Source organism: Xenopus laevis, chromosome 6L, assembly GCF_017654675.1.
Source record: "Xenopus laevis strain J_2021 chromosome 6L, Xenopus_laevis_v10.1, whole genome shotgun sequence".
NCBI lineage: Eukaryota > Metazoa > Chordata > Amphibia > Anura > Pipidae > Xenopus > Xenopus laevis.
In genome coordinates, this window is record NC_054381.1 from 100,193,237 (window position 1) to 100,218,882 (window position 25,646).

Consider the following 25,646-nt stretch of genomic DNA (forward strand, 5'->3'; position numbering starts at 1 on the left):
CTCCTAAAGTGCCTACAGCAATGTTCCGTCCTTATGTGCTTTTATGTTTACTCTGTACATGCTCCTAAGGTAACACTCCGTTTTGCTTGGGGAAGATAAATATAGCAAAGTTCAGGGCTTTATCAGCCTTGGAACACAAAATGTGACATTTCAAGAAATGGCAAAGGAGACATTTTGATTGGCACAATTTTCTTAGGGAAAAAAAACCCCATGATGGTCAAAATGTTCATTGTGCCATTTTCCATAAATGTTCACATTTTCATGTGCTTTTATTGTTAGCTACTGCATCATTACTAATCTTATAAATGCAGACATACCTGTATGGGGAGAACAGATAATTGGAGGAAGGGGCAGGTACCTTCTTGGTCCTATGGTACAATAGATTGGTAAGAAACGTTGGGCCCTGAGCAACCGGCTGAGCAGTGGGGTACATATTACTTGCTGGTGGGCCCTTTAAAGTTGTTTTTCACCTTTAAATGAACTTTTAGTATGATGAAGAGAGTGATATTTATAATTTGCAATTGGTTTTTATTATATGTGGTATTTGCCTTATTTAGCTTTTTATTCAGCAGCTCTCCAGTTTAAAGTTTCAGCAACCTGGTTGCTAGGGTCCAAATTACCCTAGAAACCATGCACTGATTTTAAACCCTTCTTTCAGCAATGGGCAAAATTTGTTCCTTCAGGAAATCATCCGCATTTTGCTGACAATTGTGGGTGTTGGGAAACTACGGAAATTGTAGTTTAACGGTGCTATGATTTGACAATCAATGTATCAGCTTATATGATTGGCTGCATTAACCCTCTCCAGCTATGAGTAATTACCCACATTGACTGGGCTGCCCTATTTCCGAAAGATATATAGTTCTATAGGATGCTAACCAGGTGGCCTTCCCAGATGTTCTTATCTACTTTATAGTATATTTCTTAAATCATTAATATCTATCCAGAAATTGAAACATATTCACCCTCATTATTCCAGTTTGGACGTATGTTTTTCTATTTCTATCTTTTACACTATCCTTTAACTCCAAGTCTGCGCTGGGCTCCATTCTTCAGTTCCCTCTTCTATTTTCTCCTGTGTCCTTCTGACCTTTGGTTACCCAGACTGCTGTTCTTATTCCCACTCCGGCACTGTAGACTTATGGTTTCTGCTGACTGTCTCTCCCATGCTTGCTGCGCTACAGAACACAGACGGGAGGTATGTCGGCACTCAGCTGTGATTGGATGAACGCTGACAGATTAGTGGTGGCTGCAAGCAGTGCTGTCAGGGAAAGAACAAACAGAAGGGCTATAAGACAAAGCTTCCCAGAGGTGACTGTTTAGTGAGTTTGCTACTACCAAACTGCTCCATGAAGTGTGAGACACAGACAGCAGTCAGGCAGTCAACAGAAACTGATGGCCTAGGCCATCTGTGCTTGAGAAAGCCATGGCTTATTGGAGTAGAGGGTCCTTGCATGTAATTTAAATATATATATGTGTGTGAAAGAATGGGAATACCAAATTTTTTCTGTGCAGTCCTATAACTTTAGTCACACCGCTGACTCTTACTAGCTTGTAAAGACATGAAATCTGACTAGACTCCCCCAGTAATAAAAATATTGACCCTTTAGTGTCTCCAATTTATCTTTGCTCTGTGTATATACTATATATGCTCTTGCCCCATTCTGCTGAACCAGTGAGAGCATAACATAAGTACAGATTTTCCAAATCGAATATCCATGACTTCCAGTAACTGTCTGTGCTGCTCTTCTCTTGGGTTAATTGCCCGGTTTATTGCACGCCACTCCCTCTACATGAAATCAGATTTTCATTACATACGAGATCAGAATATATATGTGAATTTTTCTCTTTCACCCTGTCCCTGAGTATTAATTACATGGCACTACAGCATGTACAAGTCCTTTATTAATAGCCCTTTACAATTAAAGGAGCAGTGAAGCTCAAAAATAAGCTGCTGTTATAGGAAAGGTTAAAATATGATATTCTGGTTTCATGGCTGATTATCCCTAATGCTCTTAAATAGAGATTATGAAATGTAATTTTGGTTGAGTTGTGTATGGTATGGATGGTAGGGGTAAAACAATATTAGTCTATACTTATATCTTCAAGAGACACACACACTCTCACCATTTGGTTTTTTTTTTTTTATGCAGCAGACACAACATTTCCTTTAAAACAAAACAGCATGAGTTTATTCTATAGAACAAGGACACCTGTTGTGGCAGAATTACAAGTGTTAGCCTCCTCCTGCTATCAACATGGTGGGATGATGCCAAGAGTTGTACTTCTGTAGCAGTTGGAGTGGTACCTGCTGCTTATGCCTGCTATGGAATCGTATTTATCTGAAACTGCTGAATCACCTTCTGCTGGGTAAGTATTCATTCTGAATGTATAGTTTTCCTTTATCCCCAGAAACACTCAAGATTAGTCATTGGAAAAAAGGCTCATTTACGGCACATTGCACCCTGTTCTTATCCCCTTTTTGCTCACTAAAAAAAGGTGAGCCTCTCCACCAGAGAACTTCAACTTTGAAGACTTAAATAGAAGTTTTCTTGTCTCGATTAACATTAATTTATACCTCTTTTTAACCATTTGCTTCCAATCCCTCCTATTGTGTAGCACACCCCTTCACATGAGTTGAGTTCCATTCCACGCAATGTATCTTCATGCCTTCTGTTGATGAAGGAATGTGCAACTGCCTACAGGGAAGTGTGCAGGGGTAATCCTGGTAATATTGCTGCCTGAGGCGACCTTCCTTTTGCTGCCCCCACCCCTCTCCACGGCACTCACCTCTTCAGTGCCCGAGGGGGTCGGGGTGGTCCAAATTGCACCGGAGGGGTCGAGGGTGGTCCATGTCGCTAGTGCAGAGAACGTGATTGCGCTCTCTGCACTAGAAGAGCTAAATTTCCGGGTTGAAAAGCAGAAATTTGGCTCTTAATTACCAGCAGAGACATTTTTGCTGCCCCTGGCAAAGAAGGGGTGCTGCCGCCTGAGGCGAGTGCCTCAACCCGCCTCATTGGCTGAGCGCCCCTGGAAGTGTGGACCTGCAGTTTTACTAGTGTATATTATTCTGCTCGACAGTCCAAGATCCGGTAACATCATTAAGGGATATATATATTTCTACATTCACAGATTTTCAGTTTGTCCATTTTTCTTCGACAGGTTTTATATGAGAGAGGTTTTCACAAGTATGTTGAGAGCCATAAAGACCATATGACTTGTTTATGTGAACCCATTATGTCCTAAACAGTGTATCAGTTATCAGCTTTGCCACTGCGGTCCCTGTTGCATGTAGAACAGCAAAACCCATGGATATATAGTTGCTTATTTATAAAATCTTTAATAGAGGTTTTGAAGCCAAAACACAGCTTTTACTAGTGCAGTATACTAGTATACATTTAAATGCTTACAAAGCACATTGGTTTATTGGCTTTACATGCTTTTTAATTTGAAATATTACCAGACAATGTGTGTATATTTATTTATTTATATATATATATATAGATATATATATATATATCTATATATATATATATATATATATATAGATATATAGATATATAGATATATATATATATATATATATATATATATATATATATATATATATATATATATATATATATATATATATATATATATATAGATAGATATATAGATATATATACACACACACACATATATACACACTTAAGAATCCTATATTAGTCCTACATTTATTCCTTGTTAAATAGTTTACGGACATTCTTATAGGATTTTATTTAAAAATTAAAAAATGCAAACACATGAGAATGCCTAACAGGGAATCAGCAAAGGAGTAGAAAAACCAAACATAGAAAGGAACGGGGCTGAAACCTATACACAAGATTATGTGATGCAAATTCACTTGGGTTTGGAGGGCGGTACCTCAGACTTGTCTGAGTAACACTTTAACATAAATCGCATTCAATATTGGGGAAACATTAGTGACAACTATTGCCAATATATAAAATAATCAGATTTCCTGCAGTAATTCTCTATGCATGAAACAGATTCATAAACTCTTTGTGCAGGGGCCCTCTTAAAGGAGATGTAAAGACAAAAAAGAAATAAAATTCTTTCTTTAATGAAAAATAAATCTATCCCCAATATACTGTGATTAAAAAATGTGTACTTTTTTATAATAAACCTGACTGTATGCAGTGAAATTCCCCTTTGTTTTACTTGCTCTGACGGCTGCAGATAGGAAACTTCAGACAGTCCCTAACTGCTCTGCAAGGAAACAATCATAATTTCAAATGGCAGGGGGGAGCCTCCCCCACCTTACTTCCCTGACCTTGAGCAGCTTTGTTTGTTTCCCTATAAAGCAGCCGGCAACTGTGTAGAGATTTGTATCTGTAGACCCAGTGCAGTCTGCATATTCTGATTATTAATCAGACTTGTTTTATTGGCTTCTATGGCAGATATTATTTGACTTGTGCTGTTCTGATAATTTATGACGATCCCTAAGCTTAAGCTCCCAACTGAAGCCAGACCACACTGAGCATGTGCGTAGTCTTGGTCTTGCAAAGATGTTTAACAGACTTACAAGATGACAGCCCCCTGCGGAAAACATAAATCATTTGTTTAATTAGGCTTCTGGTGCAGTAAGTTTCTGTTTAGTATACAAAATGCAGCATTTCTAGCATTATTCTATTTTAGACTTTAGTACTCCTTTAACCCCTTGTATCAGTTGTCAATTGTATGTATGTTCACTCTATACACCAATTTATTATACAGTGCTAAGAATAAGTTTGTACTTTTCACATTTTTGTAAATAGTTATTTAATTTAAGGAATAAATTGATATATTAAATAATTGAGGTGATAACATGTAGTTGATTTTTTCTGTTTTGGCATTTTATTTCATTATTATTATTGCTAGACCTCTCTGTATGGTAATATGAGACCCTAATGACATAACTGACAAATAACACAAATAAAGATATGCCTGGAGCCAACAATTTATGTAGCAAGCATTAAATCCTGGTAGTAGAGGCTTGTATAGTTTATAAAACATGCTTTGCAACTATGATAACTGCCAACTACACCATGATGGGGCTTTGAGCATTGAGTGCTGTGGTGCAAGCTTGTGTCTACATAACTGTAAGAGCAGGCCCGGATTTGTGGAGAGGCCACCAAGGCCCGGGCCTAGGGCGGCAGGTTTTAAGGGGGTGGCATGCTGCCCCACCACACCTATATTGGTTCAGAAACACTGGGATGCACAGGAGATACAATAGTTTTAAAAAAAAAAATGTTTTTAAATGAAAATTTTTGTTCTCTTCATCGGTCACCATAATGAATTAGTGAATCAGGAATGCAGGCTGCTGTCCTGATTTTACTTATTTTTATTTGATTCCTCATCAACATTGTTATCTCTTCTACTCCTCCTTGTTCAGTTTGCTTTCTATTCTAGTTATTTAAATTTACACGTGTAATAACACATTTTTTTATTTTTTTCTGGCTCTACATTAGTAATGTTTGTATATGACTAATCTTGCACCATCATTTCAGCAGGTCTGTTTATTGTTACTTGCTAAGAGGTTTTAGTGTGTATGTATATGTGTGTTTGTATATATATACCTGTATATATATATATATATATATATATATATATATATATATATATATATATATATATATATATATATATATATATATATATATATATATATATATATAAAATTCATTTTTGAGTTTCTAAACTGAGTTTCACCTTTGCTGGGTGTGGGTGAACAGCACGGGCAGGGCTTTTGGTTACCCAAGTCTGCTTAAAACTGTTATCAGGCTGAGAATGCAGAGAGAACATGAGTTTCTATTGTTTGTAGCACTTTGTTGTATACATCAAAAGTCTTTAAATTCTGTCCTTGGATCTAGTTGAAATGTACATTGTTTAAATTGCAGGAATCTTGCCTGCCAGGCTGGGTGACAGTCCTAATGCTCTGCTAACTGTTCTTTTGTTCCCAGGTATTCTGGAATCCTTACAATACTCAAAGTCTAAACTTTTCGTTCGTCAAACATTCTGATGTGTGGGAGACTGGCAGATTTAAATCCTAAGAGTGATTGCTTTCTGACCACAGTTATTTTGACTACATTTCTTTAGCCCAGTTTAAAGAATGTTGGGACTAAGCAAGCTTGTGCATGACGTAATGATGTGCTTTGAACTTGGTGTTTAGTGAAGTGTACCATATGAAGCAACTTTATTCTTTTTTTTTTGTTGTTGTTTCATGGCCCTTTCTGAACATCTTAGCACTGACGTGTGTGCTCTGAAATTGAAAAAGATGAATCATTATTATCTTGTGAGTAATGCGGGTTTGGGTATAGCTGTTACTAATCTGTTCCAACACCAAACTTGATTGGGGGTCAAATTTTATCTTTTAATCCTTATATTTAAGACAAAACTCACATGGCCTAATCTCGATAGGGAAGGGGAAAAAATGGTGAACGTTGAAATAAAAATACGAATTATGATTTTATTTAACAGCTGAAGTTACATTCCTATTGACTTCTATGACAGCGGCAGATAAACTGTTTTGGGTGAAAAAATGTGATTGTGCGAACTGTGGCAAAATCATCACCTCAAATACTAATAAATCTGCCCTGACACTGATCAAATAATATTCTTTCACTAACATATATTTAGGCTTCAGTTTTCACCCCACCAAGCCCCCCAGCCATCGCTAGCATTCACTACTAGCATATCACTTATTATACAATCCTGTTCTGCTGCCTCTGTGCATATACAGGTATGGGACCTGTTATCCAGAATGTGTGGGGCCTGGGACCAAAATGCATCTTCTATCTAAATCACCTCTTCATAAATCTCGATATGTGGGTTCTGGGGATCCAATCAGAGAATGGTGCAAGTCTGAGCCTGGATATATTCAATAATAACAAAAGAAGAGGCAACATATACAGATATGGATCTGTTATCCAGAATACTCGAAACCTGGGGTTTCCCAGATAAGGGGTCTTCCTGTAATTTGGATCTCCATACTTTTAGTCTACGTAAAGTACTTTAAACCTGAATTATACCCAATAGGATTGTTTTGTCTCTAATAAGGAGTAATTACATCTTAGTTAGGATCAAATACAAGGTACTGTTTTATTATTACAGAGAAAAAGGAAATCATAAAATGGAGTCTATGGGAGATGGTCTTCCTGTAATTCAGACCTTTCTGGATAACAGGTTTCCAGATAAATGATGCCATACCTATACTGTAAGTGCATTTGTCAGAATTCATTATGTTGAGATACAGTACTGCTAATGATCTCAGTGCTTTGAATGACATAATATGAATGACAACTATAAACTGTCAGCCATCCTAACAGAAGAAAGATTAATGGGGTCATTGAAATAAATCTGCTAGTTTAGTTGTCTAGTAACCCATACCAAACAACCCCTAGGGTGGTTTCAAACATCTTAAAGGAAATTCAAATAATTTACAAGAATATTCAAACATCCAACGTTGCTATGGGTTGTACTGTATGAAATTGCTATAAGATATACACTGCTAAAATAGATTCCTCAAACTGAAAGAATAACGGCACCTTAGAACAGGGGTGCCCAAACTTTTTGCTATTTGGGCACATTAGTGAAATGATCTGCCACTTGGTGTATACTGCTGCCTGTGTGCTGAAGGTGTTAGCAATAGACACATACTGGAATGCAGTGACGCCATACTTCTTTAGTTCACTGTACTGGCACATCAGTACATCTATTGACACCTTCAGCCCTAAAGAAGTATGCGAAAACAGCGCGTCTCTACGTGCCAGTACTGTAAACTAAATAAATATGGCTTCACTTCGTGCCAGTATGTGTCTATTGCTTCAGCACACAGGCAGTATAAAGTGGCAGATCATTTCACTAATGTGCCTTAATATTACTGCTATGGGATTCCTGATCACACTGTGCTGGAGGGCCTCATTATTATTAATTTCATGATGGAGGCTGAGGGCCGGTGTAAATTTAAAAATGGGCCGCAATTGGCCCCCGGGCCGCACTTTGGACATGCCTGCCTTAGAAGAACCATTAAACTATGTTCTGAGTGAATATCTAATCGCCATTTCTCCCATAGACTCCGTTATATTTAAATAAATCAAATTGTTACTGATTTTCTTTTTCTCTGTAATAATAAAATAGTACCTTGTAGTTGACAATGCATCCTTATTAGGTCTTATTAATGTTTAAATTATTTTCTAGTAGACTTAAGGTATGGAGATCCAAATTACAGAAAGATCCCTCATCCTGAAATGCCCAGGTCCTGAGCATTCTGGGTAACAGGTCCTATATCTGTATTAGTTGCCTTCTTCTTTTGTTGGTGCAATATCGGCAGGTCGATTTGCTTGTGTATACTCAATATTACTGTTAATATATCCAGTCTGAGACTAGCACCTTTCCCTGATTGGATCCCCAGCACCCGCATATCTAGATTAGAGAAGAGATGATTAAGAATATGTATTTTGGTGTTAGCAGCTCTTTGTAGATATCTCTGTGTGCAGCTACTAGAGAAAAGCGACTCCAAAAAGCATGAAAATGCCTATTGGGAGAGAAACTTCATTACTAGATGTTTATAATTATTCCTCATTTCATAGATTGAGCAATGTAATTATTCAATTTTGAAAACAGGATATTGTTATTGCTGAGAGAGCCATTTGTCTTTTACAGCAGCTGACACACTAGTGTATTACAGCGCTCATGAGTTTTTTTCTGGGGAGAGCAGTCTGCTCCATTGACTCCACGCCTCAGGCAGAATTATCTGTAGAAGGCTCTGGATTTGCTGGGGCTCCTAATTTGTTTTTCTTTTCCTATAATCTTCCTGAGCTATTGAAAAGGTGTTTTGTTTTTTTTTTTACTGCATCTGAGGGGAAAGCTTTGAAAACCCAAACTCCCATTATGCATTTTATTCAGAGTGCGATGTTTTGCACACAGGGAAAATTGTAGTGTAGCATATGGTTTATGGAGTCAGCACTTACTCAGTGCATGTGTTTGAATATAATTTGCAAAATCCTCCTACTTGGCTGTTTTTTTATCCTTCCTGCTCATGACTGCATTTGCATTGCAGAATTGGGCTCTGTAGTTGCCTCATTTGAATGTGTGTCATTTGGAACCGACTAGGTCCAGGATATCTGTATTTTGTACTGCCACTGCTTTTGTATTGCAGAACTCTCAGCAATCTTTGTGTGGTACACAAAGCATTGTCGGATGGTGTCGCAGCGTTGATCCGACACGACTGTTGGATGCAGACAATGCGTGCTGCATCTGCATCCGACAGTCGTGTCGCGTCGGATCAACACTGCAGCACCATACGACAATGCTATTACTTACCTTATTTCTGTCGCATCCGACGTGACTTCTGCGTTGCGTTGGATCGCACAGAAATCGTCCGTGTAGTCCTACCCAAAATCTAAACTGTCATGTGCAAAACAGTTAGTAGATATTGCCATTATGAAAAGGACACATATTAAAATCACATGTGGCATGGCTATTTAGCAACTAATTTAGACACATAGCTTCAGTTTCTAGTCTGCATCACTGTACAACACAAATATTGCTGAGAATTCCTTTTTCTTTTGTTTTTGCGCGTCGGATCGCACGGAAATCGTCCGTGTAGTACTACTCCGCACTCCTGGATTGTTACTGAAATGACCCGAGTTTCTCTTTGATTTCCTGCTCTGAACAGCCAGAAAAAGATACAATGTTTCTAAAATGTTATTTAATAAGAAGCTTTTAGCAGAGAGCTCAAAATATGCGGCAGCTGCACTTTTCATACATTTGTAACATTTAAGATAAGCAAAGATGTAATTGTAGCTAATCAGGTCTCTTGGGGAAACTGTGACGTGCAGCTTCAAGGGCAATCCACCTTTATTAGCAAAACTGTAATAACACATAAAACCTGACCCTAAAACCCCCAGAAATATGTCCAAACTTTCCATAATTTGCCCGATTTTGTAAAACGGGCGTGGTATTCAGGGGGTGTGGCATTAAAATGAGCGCAGTCAAGAAAAATTTCCCCACACACAGCACAGCAGATCTTTTTCTCCCTCATGTTGGGAGGTATGTAATGGGTGAGGTGGTCTCTATATTCTTAGCCACTGGCACTAAAAGGATTCTAGAGTTAGAGTTCACAGAAGCAGAAGGACTGCAAGTTTGAAAGCCCTGCACTGAAAGAGAAAAAAAAAAGTTAATGCCATAATGATTCAGACATATTTAGGTGACTGTATTTACATTTGGGGGAGCTGTAATTAGTGCAAAACCATTAAATATGTACCCAACTCATATTCTTGCCACAAACAGGGCCATTAATATACAGTATGCTTGTGTTCAATAGGGATGCACCGTACCCTGCTTTTCATGGTTAGGCGCTAGGACCCAGAGGCCTAGGGACACCTAAGCCTGAAATCCGGGCCTGTCAATGGGAAGAAATAAACTTTATAACATTGCACAGTACATGTATGGGATCCGTTATCTGGAAATCCGTTATCCAGAAATCCCCAATTTATGGAAAGGCTGTGATCTCCTTTTTCTCTGTAGTAATAAATCAGTACCTTGTACTTGACCCCAACTAAGATATCATAAATCCTTATTGGAAGCAAAACCAGGCTCATGGGTTTATTTCATGTTTGAATGATTTTCTAGTAGACTTAAGCTATGAAGATCCAAATTATGGAAAGATCTGTTATCTGGGAAACCCCAGCTCCCGAGCATTCTGGAGTCCCAGCATTTCTGTTTCTATAAGGCAATGCAAATAAAAAAAAATGACAGTCTGTATTATAGAAGACCCATCCCTGGCAGTAGGTGTCCCCAGATGCTGCTCTTTGGTCCCGAACAAAGTGTGGATTGTTTGGTGGATTGGCCTTGCTTGCATTGTCACTGGGCAGCTCTAGAGAGCCTATAGAAGAGCGAGGAGAAGATACTTGCTGTTGCTAATTGGACGAATGCCCATAACATTTGAAATTCTGAAACAGCAATGTTAATAGAATTTTATTAGTCCATTGCACAGTGCCAAGGAAAGAACGTCAATTAGTGAGGAAATTAAGCATTGCACAATTAACTAGCAGGCTCTGGCATCTCCTGTTACTGGTACTATATGGAGCCATGGATGACTAGTATAATCCTGATGATCTGTAGAGAGGGGAGAGCAAAAGGCTTTTTAAACATGGGGTTCCAAAACGGCAGTGGATATTTTAGCATTTAGCAGAAAAGGTAGTGTGGAAAATCATGCATATTGCCTTACCCGCTCTTGCTGAAATAAAGCTCCCATCATCCACAGTAACTGGTGCAGCCAGACTTGTTATAAGTGAGGGAGCACTTTGTTGCAAGGGGTCTTATTAGTCTCCCCCTTTCCTTATTGTTTCCTAAAAATGACCAACATTGAATCCTGCGCGGAAACCATTTGTTAAACCCCAACCCGCATACTTACCCGCTTGGACCCGCTACCCGACCCGCAAGCACCTTATCCGCAACCTGATCTGCGACCCGCTGACCATCAAGAAACAGGAAGTGCTGTTGTAAACCAGAAGTGGCATCATTAGAAGTGGGCGTGATCAGAAAAAAAGGAGTAAAACAGGAAGTGCTGTCATTGTAAACCGGAAATTGCATCATTAGAAGTAGGCGTGATCAGAAACAAATGAGAAGAACTTGCTATTGAGAAGAACCGCAAACCCAGAAAACCGCCGACCCCATCTATACCCGTTCCCAAAACTTCTACCTGCAACCCTCAGGCTACCGCAGGTTTTTGCGGGTAACCTATGGGTACCTTACCCGCTGCATTACTCTACCAACATCCCCCTGTAACCTGCATTATTCAGCTTGTGTTATATGTAACACGTGAACTCTTCAGTCTCAAGCAGCCACTACCATACACACAATTCACCTGTATGTACCAACACAGGCTGTCTTGCCCCTATGTAGGAACAATTGCAGAACTTGAGTAGGAGAATTTAGGGAACAATTTAGGGAACAAGGAGACCTGCAACAGTTTCTGAGTTTCCAGTTTCTGAGAGATGTCACTGCGTTATGCACATTGGCCAGGGGAGCATCACCAGAAACTGCCACTACTCCTCCCATTGGCTGGAATGGGAATTAATGTGAAATTGCTGGTACTGACCCTCTAAACAGAAATCTTTTGGCCAAAAAGAATCACTACTCAAATTGTCTCTTATTTCCTATTTAAATGAATGGGTGGCGGCAGCAGTGCCAACTTCTCAGCCCTATGTGTCATCAGCATTAAAGTGTTGGCTCACCTTTAAGTTAATTTATAGTATGGTCAATTTTAAGCAACTCTTCAATTGACCTTCATTTTTTATTTTTTAAAGTTTTGAATTATTTGCCACCTTCTGACTTTTTCCAGCTTTTTAAACGGGTGTCACTGGCCCCATTTAAAAAAACAAATGCTCTATAAGGCTACAAATGTATTGTTATTGCTACTTTTTCTTACTGTTCTTTGTTCAAGCCCTCTCCTACTCATATTCCAGTCTTATATTCAAATCAGTGCATGATCGCTAGGGTAAATTGGACCCAAGCAACCAGATTGCTAAAATTGCAAACTGGAGTGCTGCTGAATAAAAAGCTAAAATACAAATAATAAAAAAATGAAAACCAATTGCAAATTGTCTCAGAATATCACTCTGTAAGTCATTCTAAAAGTTAATTTAAATATTAACCCCTTTAAACTTGAACTGTTTTGTTACATTCTAACTTCATGTTTCTACTAAAGGTCCGATCTAGTTCACACTCCTGTGTGTCAGTGGCTGCTGTGCTTCAGGAAAGGAGTGGTAAGGCTGGCTTGTACCCCCTCAGATAACAGTATGCGTCAGATGACCCTAGTATATATACAGTATGTGAATTTCCTATTGTTCTGTGCTGCTGGAAATGCCATGCTCAGGTGCTGGAGCAAAGCAATGGTTAGCTATGTGACTCGGCATGACTCAGCCTGGCAGTTGTGTGCTGGCAATCATTAGATCACAAAGCACAGAAATGTTTGCCGGTGCAAGTGAAGCCAAGTGATATGGCACTAAAGCAGCCCAGTGACTCACGCTTATTAGTTCAGTAATGAATACACAAAGTTCAGTTGAGTCAAAGGCTTGCAGGCTTTCTTCTCTGTGCTGCTTTGTTCCATAACACTGAGATCAAACAAGGACATGGAGGTTATTGTGCTTTAGTACAACAGAATCTTTACTCATCATCAAATGTTTTTTTCCCCTCCTCCTCTTCCTTGTGTTATTGTATTAAATGTTGATGTCACCAAACAACATGCTGTAAATGTCAGTGTGCAGAAGCCAACCACGCAGAACATCTTCTTATTTATAGGATCCAATCAGAACTCGCTGTAATTGCATTTGTTCTTGTCAGAAGATGGGCTCCAAGTCAGGCCAACCGCTCAGGTCACGTGTTTTGGATTTGCTTGCCAGGAAATCTTATTAAGCCTTTGGGAAACATTATTATTGTACTGCGAGGAGCACAGTTACGCAGGGGCAATATGGGGATTTATAACAAAAACAAAATCTTACTTCACATAATTGAATTGGTGAATTGGCTTTGCTTTCTCTCTGTGATCTACAGCTTCCAGCATGCTCAGCGTGACGGCAGTCACAGGATTGTGGCTCTAGACAACTGAAGGATTATGTGCTATTTTATGGAAACCATGTGATTGTTAAAGGGGAATGCAACTTATTCTGTTTCTTTGCGTAATAACATAATGACATTAGGTTTTTGCCTCTAGTTTATAAATCTGATTTCTTCTGCAGTCCCATAATAAATATTGTAGTTTAAAGCACAGAAAACTTGCAATCATTTTACAGATGTATGGAGACAGAGATGGAAATCTGGGAAAGAGGGATGTGTCTACTGTTTCCTATATAGAATGTGGTAACCTCAGACGGTATGCACGTTGTGCCTTAAAAGAAGAAGGAAAGGCATATTTAATTTGTGGTGCCAAAAGTTAGGTGATTGTATATACTTAACTCAAACCCCGGGCTGGTGCTCATCAGCAGACAACGGCACTAGTCCAGTCCAGGAGTTCTTCCAGTGAGCTCCACAAAGCTATCGCTTCCTTCTTCTGCTTTCTTTGCGCGGGTGCGCATGCACAGTAGTAAAAGCCAAACTTTAGCGAAGAAGCTGGCTATTTCATTCTACTGCACATGCAGCTGCCCCTGGAAATTTGAAGAAAGAGAAGAAGGAAGCCGATTGCTCTGTGGTGCTCAGGGCCGGCCTTAGGCCAATTGGACCAATTGGGCCCAATTGGGCCCCGCACCTCTGGGGGGCCCCGCACCACAGGGCAGCACAGATAATATTTCCCTCAGCACATGATGCTGCCTGGCCTGCCCCCAACTTTGAGAGTCCAGCCCATCCCCAAATCCATAGGTCTAGCCTGCCCCCAACTCTCATAGGCCCAGCTTTCCTCCAACCTTGATAGGCCCTGCCTGCCCCCAATCCAACCAAGCCTGCTCCCAAGCTGAATCGGCCCAGCCCCAAACTAATTGGCCCAGTTCACTCTCCTATTTCCTCCCTCTCTCTCTTACCCTGTGTGCCCCTATTATGTTACCTTGTCTGCCCCTTTCCTTTCTATTTTGTGCCTGTATGCCCTTATTTTCCTAAATACTTGGTGTGTCAGTAGCCAGCAACACTTTGTCTAGGGGCCCCGCCAACATGGTCCCAATTGGGCCCCACGTGTGATAGGACCAGCCCTGGCTGGTGCTCACTGGAAGAATCCCTGTATCGGTGCAGTTTTCTGCTGATAGGAGCACCAGCCTCTGGTGTGAGGTAAGTAAATATAATCACTTGGGGGTGATTAACTTTTGCCACCCCCAATTAAATATACCTTTCCTTCTCCTTTAAGTGATTAGTGATATGTGTGAATAGGGATGTAAGAAAATATAACTGGGGAGCACATTAATATACACTAAAGCTAATATAGATTGGCATGAACTATATGGATCACAAATCACAGCTTCTCAAACTGTGGGGCTGTCCCTCGAGGGGTCCCATAATAGTGAAAGGAGGGCTATTTAGGGTTAGCTTGCTTTCTGGCTTACACAATTGTATGGAGCATGGGTTACACGCGACTTACACCCAGGGCAGGGCCTTCGCTAAGTGGAAGTGTTCCCTCTATGGTGTAGTGCAACTACATCCCCCCCAGGCTACTGTGCACACAAAAACAACTTGGGCGCCAGGAGGTTCTTAACAATCAGGAACGGTTTTTTATGCCAAAAAGGGCAAATGACCACAGGTTTCAGTACTCACGCAGGAGTTGAGGAAAACAGCATATTGAGAGTTCACACAGAACAAGGCAGGCTCACACAGAGAGTACACAGGCAAATGCAGTACAACCTTTCCCTCCTGGAAGTTGTCAGGCAAGCAGCTTCTACCCTACAGTCCCTCTTCACTGAGGTCCCTGACTGGAGGCAACACACAGAGCCTCTTGGGAAGCTACTCCCTTACTGCAAATCCTTGTTGGAGCTTCAGCTGCTCTTTCTCTCTATCCTATCTGCCTTTCTCTCCTAGAGAGACTATGACAAGTCTGCCCTAGTATATCTGTTCCTCATTCACGGGGTTTCCTGGTCCTCGACTTGGACACATGACTTCTTCTGGGCCTATTGCACTCAGTCCCCCTGAGCACATCCAGCTGGAATCACATCCAGAGGCAAAAGAGGAAGAGGCTACTCCCTGCACACGCTATATAGGTGTGAGTCAGAGCAGTGTCATCAAATCTCTCAGCCTATCACTGTAAAGGTTATTCTGTAACAGGGATTCTACCCAATAACCCAAGGAAATGGTGAAAATATTAACTCTATAGGGCCTGTATCCCTATAGGGCCCTACACAATTATAGCAAGGTAAAAAATGCCTCTGGCTTCAAGTTGGATCACTGAGGGATTTTAACCCTTATTGTATTGGGTAATGTACTGCCAGACAGATTAATGTGCAAACTGCCTTCTTATTCTCAGTTTATGCTGTTGTGCATTTTAGTGCCTTTGCCATTTATACTCCCATGATAGGTGAATGCAGGAGCCATAGCTGTAAGGGTAGCTGGTGTGATTCATTTAGGGTTGCCACCTCTCCCCCGACAAACTCCGGGGGGAGGCGGGACCGTGATGTAGTGAGGGGCAGGGCCATGATGTGTTGGGGCAAGCCGTGATGTGTGGGGCCAGGAATGTGACATCAGATTGGCCAATCGCTGTGTCAGTCTCAGGGAATTCTGCTCATTTGTCCTAATTTGGTAAACTGGGCGGCCACTTTTGACCCGAACAGCCCTTCAAAAAACTGGCCTGTCCAGGTCAAAAACCAACAGGTGGCAACTCTAGAGTCATTGGTACTGTACTGTACAAAACTAATTCTGATTTCTTCTAACCACCCTGGATTGCATTTGAGGGCCATGGAATCCTGCCAGTTGCCCAGTGGCTGTGGGTGGCCCAGGCAGACACATTTTATCAGCTGTGGGGAAGGGATGGAACTTAGGAAGATCATTTCTGTTTGGGCATACTGGGACTTAGCTGTGGTCAAGCTTGGACTGTTAAGAGGGGCTGCTGTACAATTCCATATAAACTATTTATGGGGCCTGTGGAATTTGTCTGGATTTCTGTGTACTTGAAATACCAGGGCCTGTTTTCTATCCCAGTGCGGACCTGGCTGAAGTGGTCAGGACCAGGCATTAAATAAATATAAATATATATATATATATATATATATATATATATATATATATATATATATATATATATATATATATATATATACACACACACACACACACACACAACCCTCACGATCACCGATGGCGGCCCTTAAACCGCCACTAAAAAATACCTGCACCCAACTCACCAGTATCTCCCAGCATGTGCCATTAAAATCCTTTATGGCAAACACGTGAGTTGGAGAATTTATGTTCTATTAACTTCAACTACAGTCACACAAAAACTCTTCACAAAAACACAGATGATTTGCAATTATTAAATATGGTATTTGAAAACATCTGTACACTTAACACCTTATTTTCCCCAACCCCTCTCCCCTGCTGTGAGTGGTTTATTTGCTTATAAAACAAACACACTTTCTATTACAATATTCTCAAGACTTAGAAAGAGACAGTTAATCGTTTTATAAGTTCTATTGCTGAAATTCCCAATTAACCTCTAGGTCAGTTATCCACTTGCAAAACTCTCTCTCCCTCCTCAATCACAGAGAGGTCACATGGCCCCAGTTAGCCCCTTTTTATTCTACATGGTTTTTTGAGGTGTTAGTGGGAGAAGTGTACCTGCTAAGTGCTGAGTCTCTTGTTAGCAAAGAGAAAGAGGTAGAAAAGCTCTTTACAATGATTTCTATGGAGCATTTGGAGCTGTTGTCTTTGGAACAAACTTAGAAAGCGGCATTCTCCTTCTTCAGTCTGCTAATGACGAGTAAGTCAGATGCTTTAAGGCAGGGCTTCCTAGCACTCAAGGAGAAATGCTTTGTCTTTGGATGGGGTTACAAAACGAAGTCCACAGCGGCTTTATGAACCTTCTTGTATTCTCCAAATGAGGCTCAGGGTATACAGATTTGAATACTACTGATTCTAGTGGCATTCTTGTCGTTGCCTCAATAAACTGCAGTCACCCAAGAGAAAGGGGCCCAGGTGCCTGAATCATTTGGTGCCTCCTCTTAAGCTGATAGCAAGTCTTTTCTCTTTGCCCTGATGAATGCCAAGACCCTAATACATTGCACCTGCTGCACTAAGGGTAGATTTACTCATATATAAAAATAATCATCTGTTACATCTCCTTCGGGCTCATTCTTACTTTTGAAAACTTTTCTTTTCTGTAAACTGAGCGACACTGCAGATAAATCTGGAATGTATAATGTGCCATGAAGGGTTATTTCATTTTCACAAAATGTTTTCAACACAAAATGTACACCACAAATCACTTTTATCAGATTTGAATATCATTTCTGGACTTTTATTTGGCAGTTGCAGCTCAGTAATGGTGGATGCACTCAATGAAGTTTGTTAGATATTTTCCTGTAATTTCTTAGCCGCAGCTACTACTGACCATTCTCCCAAATTACTAGTGATACACAGGCCCAGATTTACGGCAGTGCCACAAAGGCCTGGGCTTGGGGCATTAAAAATTAAGGGGCGGCATACTGTCCAGCTGCAGGGCAAATTGCCTCAATCCAGGAGCAGTAAGTAGGGATGTAGCGAACCGCCGATAATGTGTTCGCGAACGCCGTTCGCGAACACCGGCAAAAAATGCGAACAGTTTGCGAACAGTTCGCGAACTTCGAACATCCGAAAATCGTTCGATTCGAACGATCGAAGGATTTTAATCGTTCGATCGAACGATTTTCGTTCGAATCGAATGATTGAAGCCATTCGATCGAATGATTTCATTCAATCCAATGGCTTCGATCGTTCGATTCGAACGAAAATCCTTCGATTTTAGCGATCGAATGGTCGAACGATTTTGACGCGAACGCCTATTGGCGAACGTCGCGCGACGTTCACGAACTTGCGGCGGACGCGAACAGCCGATGTTCGCGCGAACAAGTTCGCCGGCGAACAGTCCGCGACATCCCTAGCAGTAAGCGATAAGCACTTAGTGCTCCACTAAGAAAATATACGCATGCTCGCAATCTTGCAGGAGGGAGGGGGGCGCCGGAAGATGCTGGCCTCCGGGCGCCCTCTGAGGAAATCTGCGCCTGGTGATACAAGGGGGTGGCCTAAACTTGTTGGTCATGTGGGATCATGTCATAAAAGAAGGCTTCTTGCTTTTGGCCTTTAGCTTGTGGCCATTTTAAGAAGTCATCAATACAACTGAATTAAACAAAAACAGTTTAGGAAAACTGCAACCTTGTTTACTAAGCTGCTGATGGGAATCATGGGGGTGTAACAGAAATGAATTCATTTTTAAAATGTATATATTAGAAAAACACACAAAAAAAGAAGGCATCATTATTTGTGGTGAATATTCCCATTAAATACTAGATAATGTAGACACTGGTTCTGCTTCTCTGTGGCAGGTGATGGAAATATCTTATCTGGAATAGTTCCCACGTTTTGAAGGAAACATGTTTAGGCTGCTGTGATTTACTATATCACCAACAATCGTTACATTATGGATCACAAATGACCAGCACTGAGCTTCAAAGGGCCATTTGGAATGCTATAAAATGCCTTGTAATATGTGGGCTGAAAGTTCCCAATATGAACCGTGCAATGCAGAGACCCAACACATTCTGTTAATAAAAATTGACTTCTTTGATGTAGTTATAACTACGACTTGGAAGAATAAACTAATTATTCTAATGCAACATCAAGGGGAACACCAGCTATATGAGAGTCTGACAAAGCCAGCACTATCACTGTCGCTTCATCTGGGGGTGAGGAGGTTGTGGGATCTGCTTCTCCTAGTCACATACTATTGCTAATTGTAGACATAAAACTGCTGTAAAGAAGAGCCATTACCCTCGCAGACACTTGTAATATATGATTATACGTTGCAATACTAAAATATAATTAATCCTCATTGGAAGCAAAACCAGCCTAATTGGGTTTATTTTTTTTTATATGAATAACCAAATTCTGAAACGATCCGTTATCCAGAAACCCCAGGTCCCGAGCATTCTGGATAACAGCTCCCATACCTGAAGAGCCGTTACTGACACTAGTAATATATGTTAATACGTTGCAATACTAAAATATTGTTAATACTTATTGGAAGCAAAACCAGCCTATTGGGTTTATTTAATGTTTACATGATTTTCTAGTAGACTTAAGGTATGAAGATCCAAATTATGGAAAGACCGTTAACCGGAAAACCCCAGGTCCCGAGCATTCTGGATAACAGGTCCCATACCTGTACTGTTTTATTATAACAGAGAAAAAGGAAATAATTTTTAAAACTCTGTATTATTTGGATAAAGTCTATAGGAGACATCTTTCTCATAATTCGGAGTGTTATTAAAACAGGTTTCCGGATAACTGATCCCATATCTGTATCATATTCTACATACAGTCTCGTATTCTTCTGTCATTACTATTTATTCTTATTATATAATAAAGAAAACATTGTATATCGTTTAGAACTTCCATGGATGGCCACAAGCCACCCTACTGGAAACTGTGTCTTATTTGCTATTAGCATCTCCTTGACATGCCGCTCCCGTTCAAAACACAAAACTCACGCCAGTGCATAGTTTGGTAATTAAGCATATGTAGTAGGTATATTCACAGCCAGGGGCCACGCTACTCGTTTGCAGTCTGCCAACAAAAGGAAAGTTCATTTTTGGGAGATAATGTAGTCAGATATAATATCAAAGGCTATTGTGATACTAAATTCTATAGTTAGTATAGGGGTATAGTATATGGGTATATAGAATTTATGTGAAAGTAGGGAGGGGTGTGTGTATGGATGCTGGGTTTTCATTTGGAGGGGTTGAACTTGATGGTCTTTTTTCAACCCGATTTAACTATGTATCTGTAATTATCCCTTATTAACAACTTAATATACAGTAAGCACTTGTCAGAGAATATAGTCGTTCTTACCAGTCCCAGCCTTAAAGGAGAATATAGTCATATTTCCCTACTATTGGCAGTCTAGCTAATTCTGGAGCCATGATTATGAGCATGCATAGACCGTTCGTTAGTAAATATAGTCTCTCTGGTCAGAGTTAAGGATAAATACAGTCAAAGCACTTTGTAGAATTATGAATACAACTCAGTGAGCTGTCATCAGACTTTCTCAAAGTGAACAGGTTTTCCTGTGTCTGTTTATCCAGCTGTTACAACCGCAGCGCTTAATCTGTACAGATCATCTTGTCATTCTCCCCTTCCCTGCACTATTGCCATGTCACATCCCATAATGCATAACAGAAGTCATCAAGCACCCCCCCCCCCGGCTCCTTTCTGTAACTAATGCAAAGATTAGCTAGTGACTTCTGTTAGCTCCATGTGCTTCTTTTTTTTATTTTTTTTTATGGTCTCTTCTTTTTGTAAAAACATAACATTTTAGTTGGTCAGTGATTTTCAGCAGGGTTGCAGTTTGAAGGAAAAAAGGCTTCATCTCTGGGTGGGGGTAATGGTATAAATTAGACGTGCAACCTGCAGCCATCACTGTAGTTACCCTAGGCAGAAATGCCTTTCTTTGCTCTTACCCTAAAATCAACCCTGACTTTGGCCACTGATGTCAAAAGTCTCACCTAGCATTATGCTTTTTTGAACAGACATACGACTTTGCTTTGAGGGTCATTATAGGAACAGTAACACCAAAAAATGAAAGTGTTTTAAAGTTAAGAAAATATCATGTGCTTTTGCCCTGCACTGGTAAAACGATCTTTTGCTTTAGAAACACTACTATAGTTCATATAATAAGCTGCTGTGTAGCAATGGCAGAAATTGAAAAAAGGCTATATGGCACAGGTTAACTAATGGATAACAGATAACACCATTGTGTTCTACAGAGCTTATCTGCTGTGTAACCTGAGCCTTTCCTCCTTTGAATGGCTGCTCCTATTGCTACATAGCAGCTTATTTATTTAAATAATAGTAGTGTTTCTGAAGCAAACACATCAGTTTTACCAGTGCAGGGCAACACTGCATTATATTTGTATTATCTTAAAACAATTAAAATTTTTGATTTTACTGTTCCTTTAAATCTTTAAAACTACATTTTTAAATATTTGTTCAATTTCCTGTCTAGATAAAAAGTAAAGACTTTGTGTTAGTTTTTAGCCACTGAAACAAGTTATCCACATTGGATTATAGCTCTGGTTCCAACCTTTGATTACAATTCAATTTTTTGTTGGCAGAAAAAATACTGGAAGCTACATCGGAAAATTCTCTAACACTGAACCCCCTAGAAACAAACTAATGGGAAGGAACACTTTTCTTTGTGCACTTCAGGTAATGACAAATATAGGAACTGTGGGGCAAATTTACTAAGTGCCGAAAATTCACCAGCGACGGCTTCGCAGGCAGCGCAACACTTTGCCAGGTTAAAATTCGCTCAGACAAGGCTAAACGCTGGCGAAGTTGCGCTAGAGTTAATTCGGCAAGCGGAGTGAAGTTGCGCTTGTTAAAGTTGAATGGACGTATATGTTGCAGTAAATACATTATATTACACAAGCCCAGGGAAGCTTAATAAAAGAAAATAGAGTTGTTATATTGCCCTACACATGAGCCCAGTGTATAGTTTATGTGCCATATGTTAGGAAATGTAGCGGGGAAGCCAGTTACCCCCCAAAAAAATTACTCTTTTGCAGCAGTTTTTTTAAAACTTAGAAAAATTTTCAACATAATTTTGAGGAAGTCCTATCAACTCTATTGCACTTTGCCTGGTCTGAGGTGGCAAAGGCAAGACTGGCGCAAGAGGGTAACGTTCAGTAAAATCCACATCTTAGTGAATTTGTGCAGTTCCGACCCTTCACCAGAGCGCAACATTGTCTGGCGATTGAGTGCGAATGAGCGCCAGCGTCAGTCTCCTTCGCTAGCAAACTTACGCCTGCGCCCGTTCGTAAATCAGCAAAGTACAGAAATGACGTCACGCTGGTGAAACTTCGCCCTTTAGTAAATTTGCCCCTGTGAATGTGTGTTTTTATCAAATAGTGGCTCAATTCCCATTCTCAAGCCCAGAGTTTTATTTATCAGCTGACCACTGCCAGTTTTGGTTCTGGAACTGCAATTTCATTCCTCATTTTCATCTGCACTCCAGCTTTTTTCAGTATTAATTAACTTTTGTACACACTGGTACTAAGGTTTTACAGGACTGTTGGAATGTGTAGCGCTTTAGCATTTGGCACCTGAACCTTAACAACAAACAAAAGTGGACATGTGGAAAAAGGAAGGTCACTTTATGTGATTTTCAAAAAAACACGTTTGTTTTGTTGTTAAGACCTGTAAGTGCAGTATACTTATTTGTTAGTTGACTTCACTACTGCTGCAGAAGTGTCTACAAATGATCTACAATAGTTGTCTGTTTAGCCTGGACCTTTCTAGCCAATTTATTCCAAATCAGCTCAGTAGGGTTAAGGTCATTGCTTTCAGCTTTCCTTTATCTTCATATAGTTCCAGCCTAGCTTGGAAGTTGCTTAGGCTCCTTATCCTGTTGCATCACAAAGGGCCACCCAGTAGGTCTCATAACATGGCTAACCCCCCCCCCCCCACCCCCACACCCTATTTCCATTTCTAATGACATCTAGATTGTTTTGAAAAAAAAGACAACCATTTCGCCTTTGATATATACATATTCCTAATTACGTTTTCAAATCTAAGGAATTACTAATATTGTTAAAAGAAAATGTTTTTGACTGGTAGTCTATCTATCTATCTATCTATCTATCTATCTATCTATCACTAGCATGTAGCAAGATTTAAAAGGAGCCTAAACATGTTATGGACACAAACATGGACAGTTTTACTTTAATGCAGATTTCTGATGACTTGGATGATTTTTTTTTTCATTCTTATCCTAGACCCTTGGTTTTGGTGGATGATTAAGTGTAATTATTTGTTTACAGAGAGTCTTTGCAACTTCTGCAGAAAGGGTGAGTGGGGTTACCATGTTTTCTGTCTGCTAATCACAATTCCTAGATTGAGATTTTACACCATCTGTACATCTAAGATAACTGTAATTTCTGTCACAGTTGGAAGCTTTAGCTAATTTTTCCTGTACAGAAAAAACTGGAAAATAGACCATCTTTGACTAATTGCATATTATACAAAAGTGTGAGACAACGCAATCAAATCCACATTATTGCCGCTAACAAGCACTGGAGTCTTTAGGGAATGTTCAAGGCATCTTGTTTGCACAGTCTTTGTTTTGTTTATTTCCAATTTCCCATTTGAAGTAAGGGAAACAATTAACTCTTTAAGTGGTGGAGCAACTTTTAGGAGCACAGTTCATTTGACAATATGTGTACATGTAGGGCATTAGGAAGGATGTCATTACCGGCTCTTGGCCAGAATAATTCATGTTTGGATCTATTACTCCCTTCCCATCATTCTTTCTGGCTTTTCATCATAATCTACCTAGGCTCTGTTCTGACTTGTAGATGCAATAAAGCTATACGTATATGATAGATAAGCATTCCTTCCAACCCTTAAAAATTACCTGTATAAAAACTACAAAAAATTGTTTTCTGGGAATAAGATAATGTGAGTACTTGGAATTACAAAGTAACTCAATAGTGAGTTATGTGTTTGTAAACTATTTCCATTTTCCCTTTTTTGATAATGTGGGAAAAAATCAACAAATTATATTTGTGCGAACTTAATATGATTGTCTGCATTATCTGGGGTTTCTATTCATTTATAATTGTCTGTGGTTTCTTGATTAAACATCTTTTCTCCATGTTACCTTTCATCTCATCATGCAGTATTTCTCTGACATCCTTTAGAGTTGCCACGCAAAGAGCTTTGCGATAACCCTACATCATCCTAAATGACAACTCACCCCTACATGATGCTTACTGATAGCCCCTCCAATCCCACAAATAGAAGGAAATAGTCATAGATGAAGCACACGTTTATTGTATTGTGGTAATTTTCAAATTTGTGATGAATGTGGATCAAGAACTGATCTTTACAACTCAACTGTCAGCCCTTTTGGCCTCTTAGTCCTACTATTCTACAAAAAATAACCATCATCTTGAGGTGCTACATCACGCTCAACAGAAAATGGAGCTGTGTTTCATAAGACGATAGCTGCATAGGTTATTATCACCCAATGCATGACAGGGACCCATGGCTTTGTTTCACCACAAAACTGTAGTTTACAGAGTCTGCCTATAATCTCAAATGTTATGACTGAGGTGAATAAGATGGAATAGGAAGTGGTCCTTGGCCAAGGAAGAAATAATAGGTATTTTATGCACAGGGCTCATTGCCTTTAGTGATACAATTCAGATGACTGTGATGGTTTGTATAATACTGGTTTTTGTCTGCCAGTTGTTGGTTTAAATCTTTAGAGCACCTGGAATTCTTTTGGATGGCACCATCATGCATTTTATTCAACCAATCATTATGATTCGAATGGCTTAATTCAAATATTTGTCTAAGTGGTTTATGTATAATCCTAATTATGGGAATATAGAATTTTATTCCTTTCCTCAAAGTTCTTGGGCATCAATCTGCCTGTTGTTGCATTTGCCTTAATGCACAAATGAGCAGAGGCTAAACACTGTAATGCCCCTGAAACCCCATTCTGTTATATGCTCTCCTTTCCTTGGCCTAATCAAGCCTTTGTGGCACCTTATTATCCCAAGCAATTGACATTGCGCATTCACTCTGTAAGGTATTCTGACATTTCCTTTAAATGTCACACCTTGGAACTTTGGATGCGTGCTTGTTTTTAAGCATTTCCACATGGAATCTGCTACCACCGATAAGACAGCAGTGTGTGTGTGTATTTATATTTATACACACACACCTTTTTTTGTGTATGTGACACATATATATATATATATATATATATATATATATATATATATATATATATATATATATATTCTTGTCACTTTTTCCACTTTTCATGCTGTATCCTCACTCCCCTTTATTTCTTTTGCTGGTGAATTATTTATAAGAAAGCACCATGTGGTATCATTCTGCAGAGAGAGATTAAAGAGACAAATCAGTAAATTGTAATGCTGGAGCAGTTG

The 25,646-nt window shown here is 39.7% G+C and overlaps 1 long non-coding RNA gene and 1 pseudogene across 1 annotated transcript; both read left to right on the forward strand.

The window, feature by feature from the left end:
* The window catches only part of LOC108718534, a 544,081-nt pseudogene that overhangs the window by 425,319 nt on the left and 93,116 nt on the right, over window positions 1–25,646 (forward strand).
* Window positions 1,812–23,883, forward strand: LOC121394693. Its single transcript, XR_005961938.1, has 3 exons — window positions 1,812–2,370; window positions 21,801–21,894; window positions 23,463–23,883. It is a non-coding gene; the product is annotated as an uncharacterized LOC121394693 (long non-coding RNA).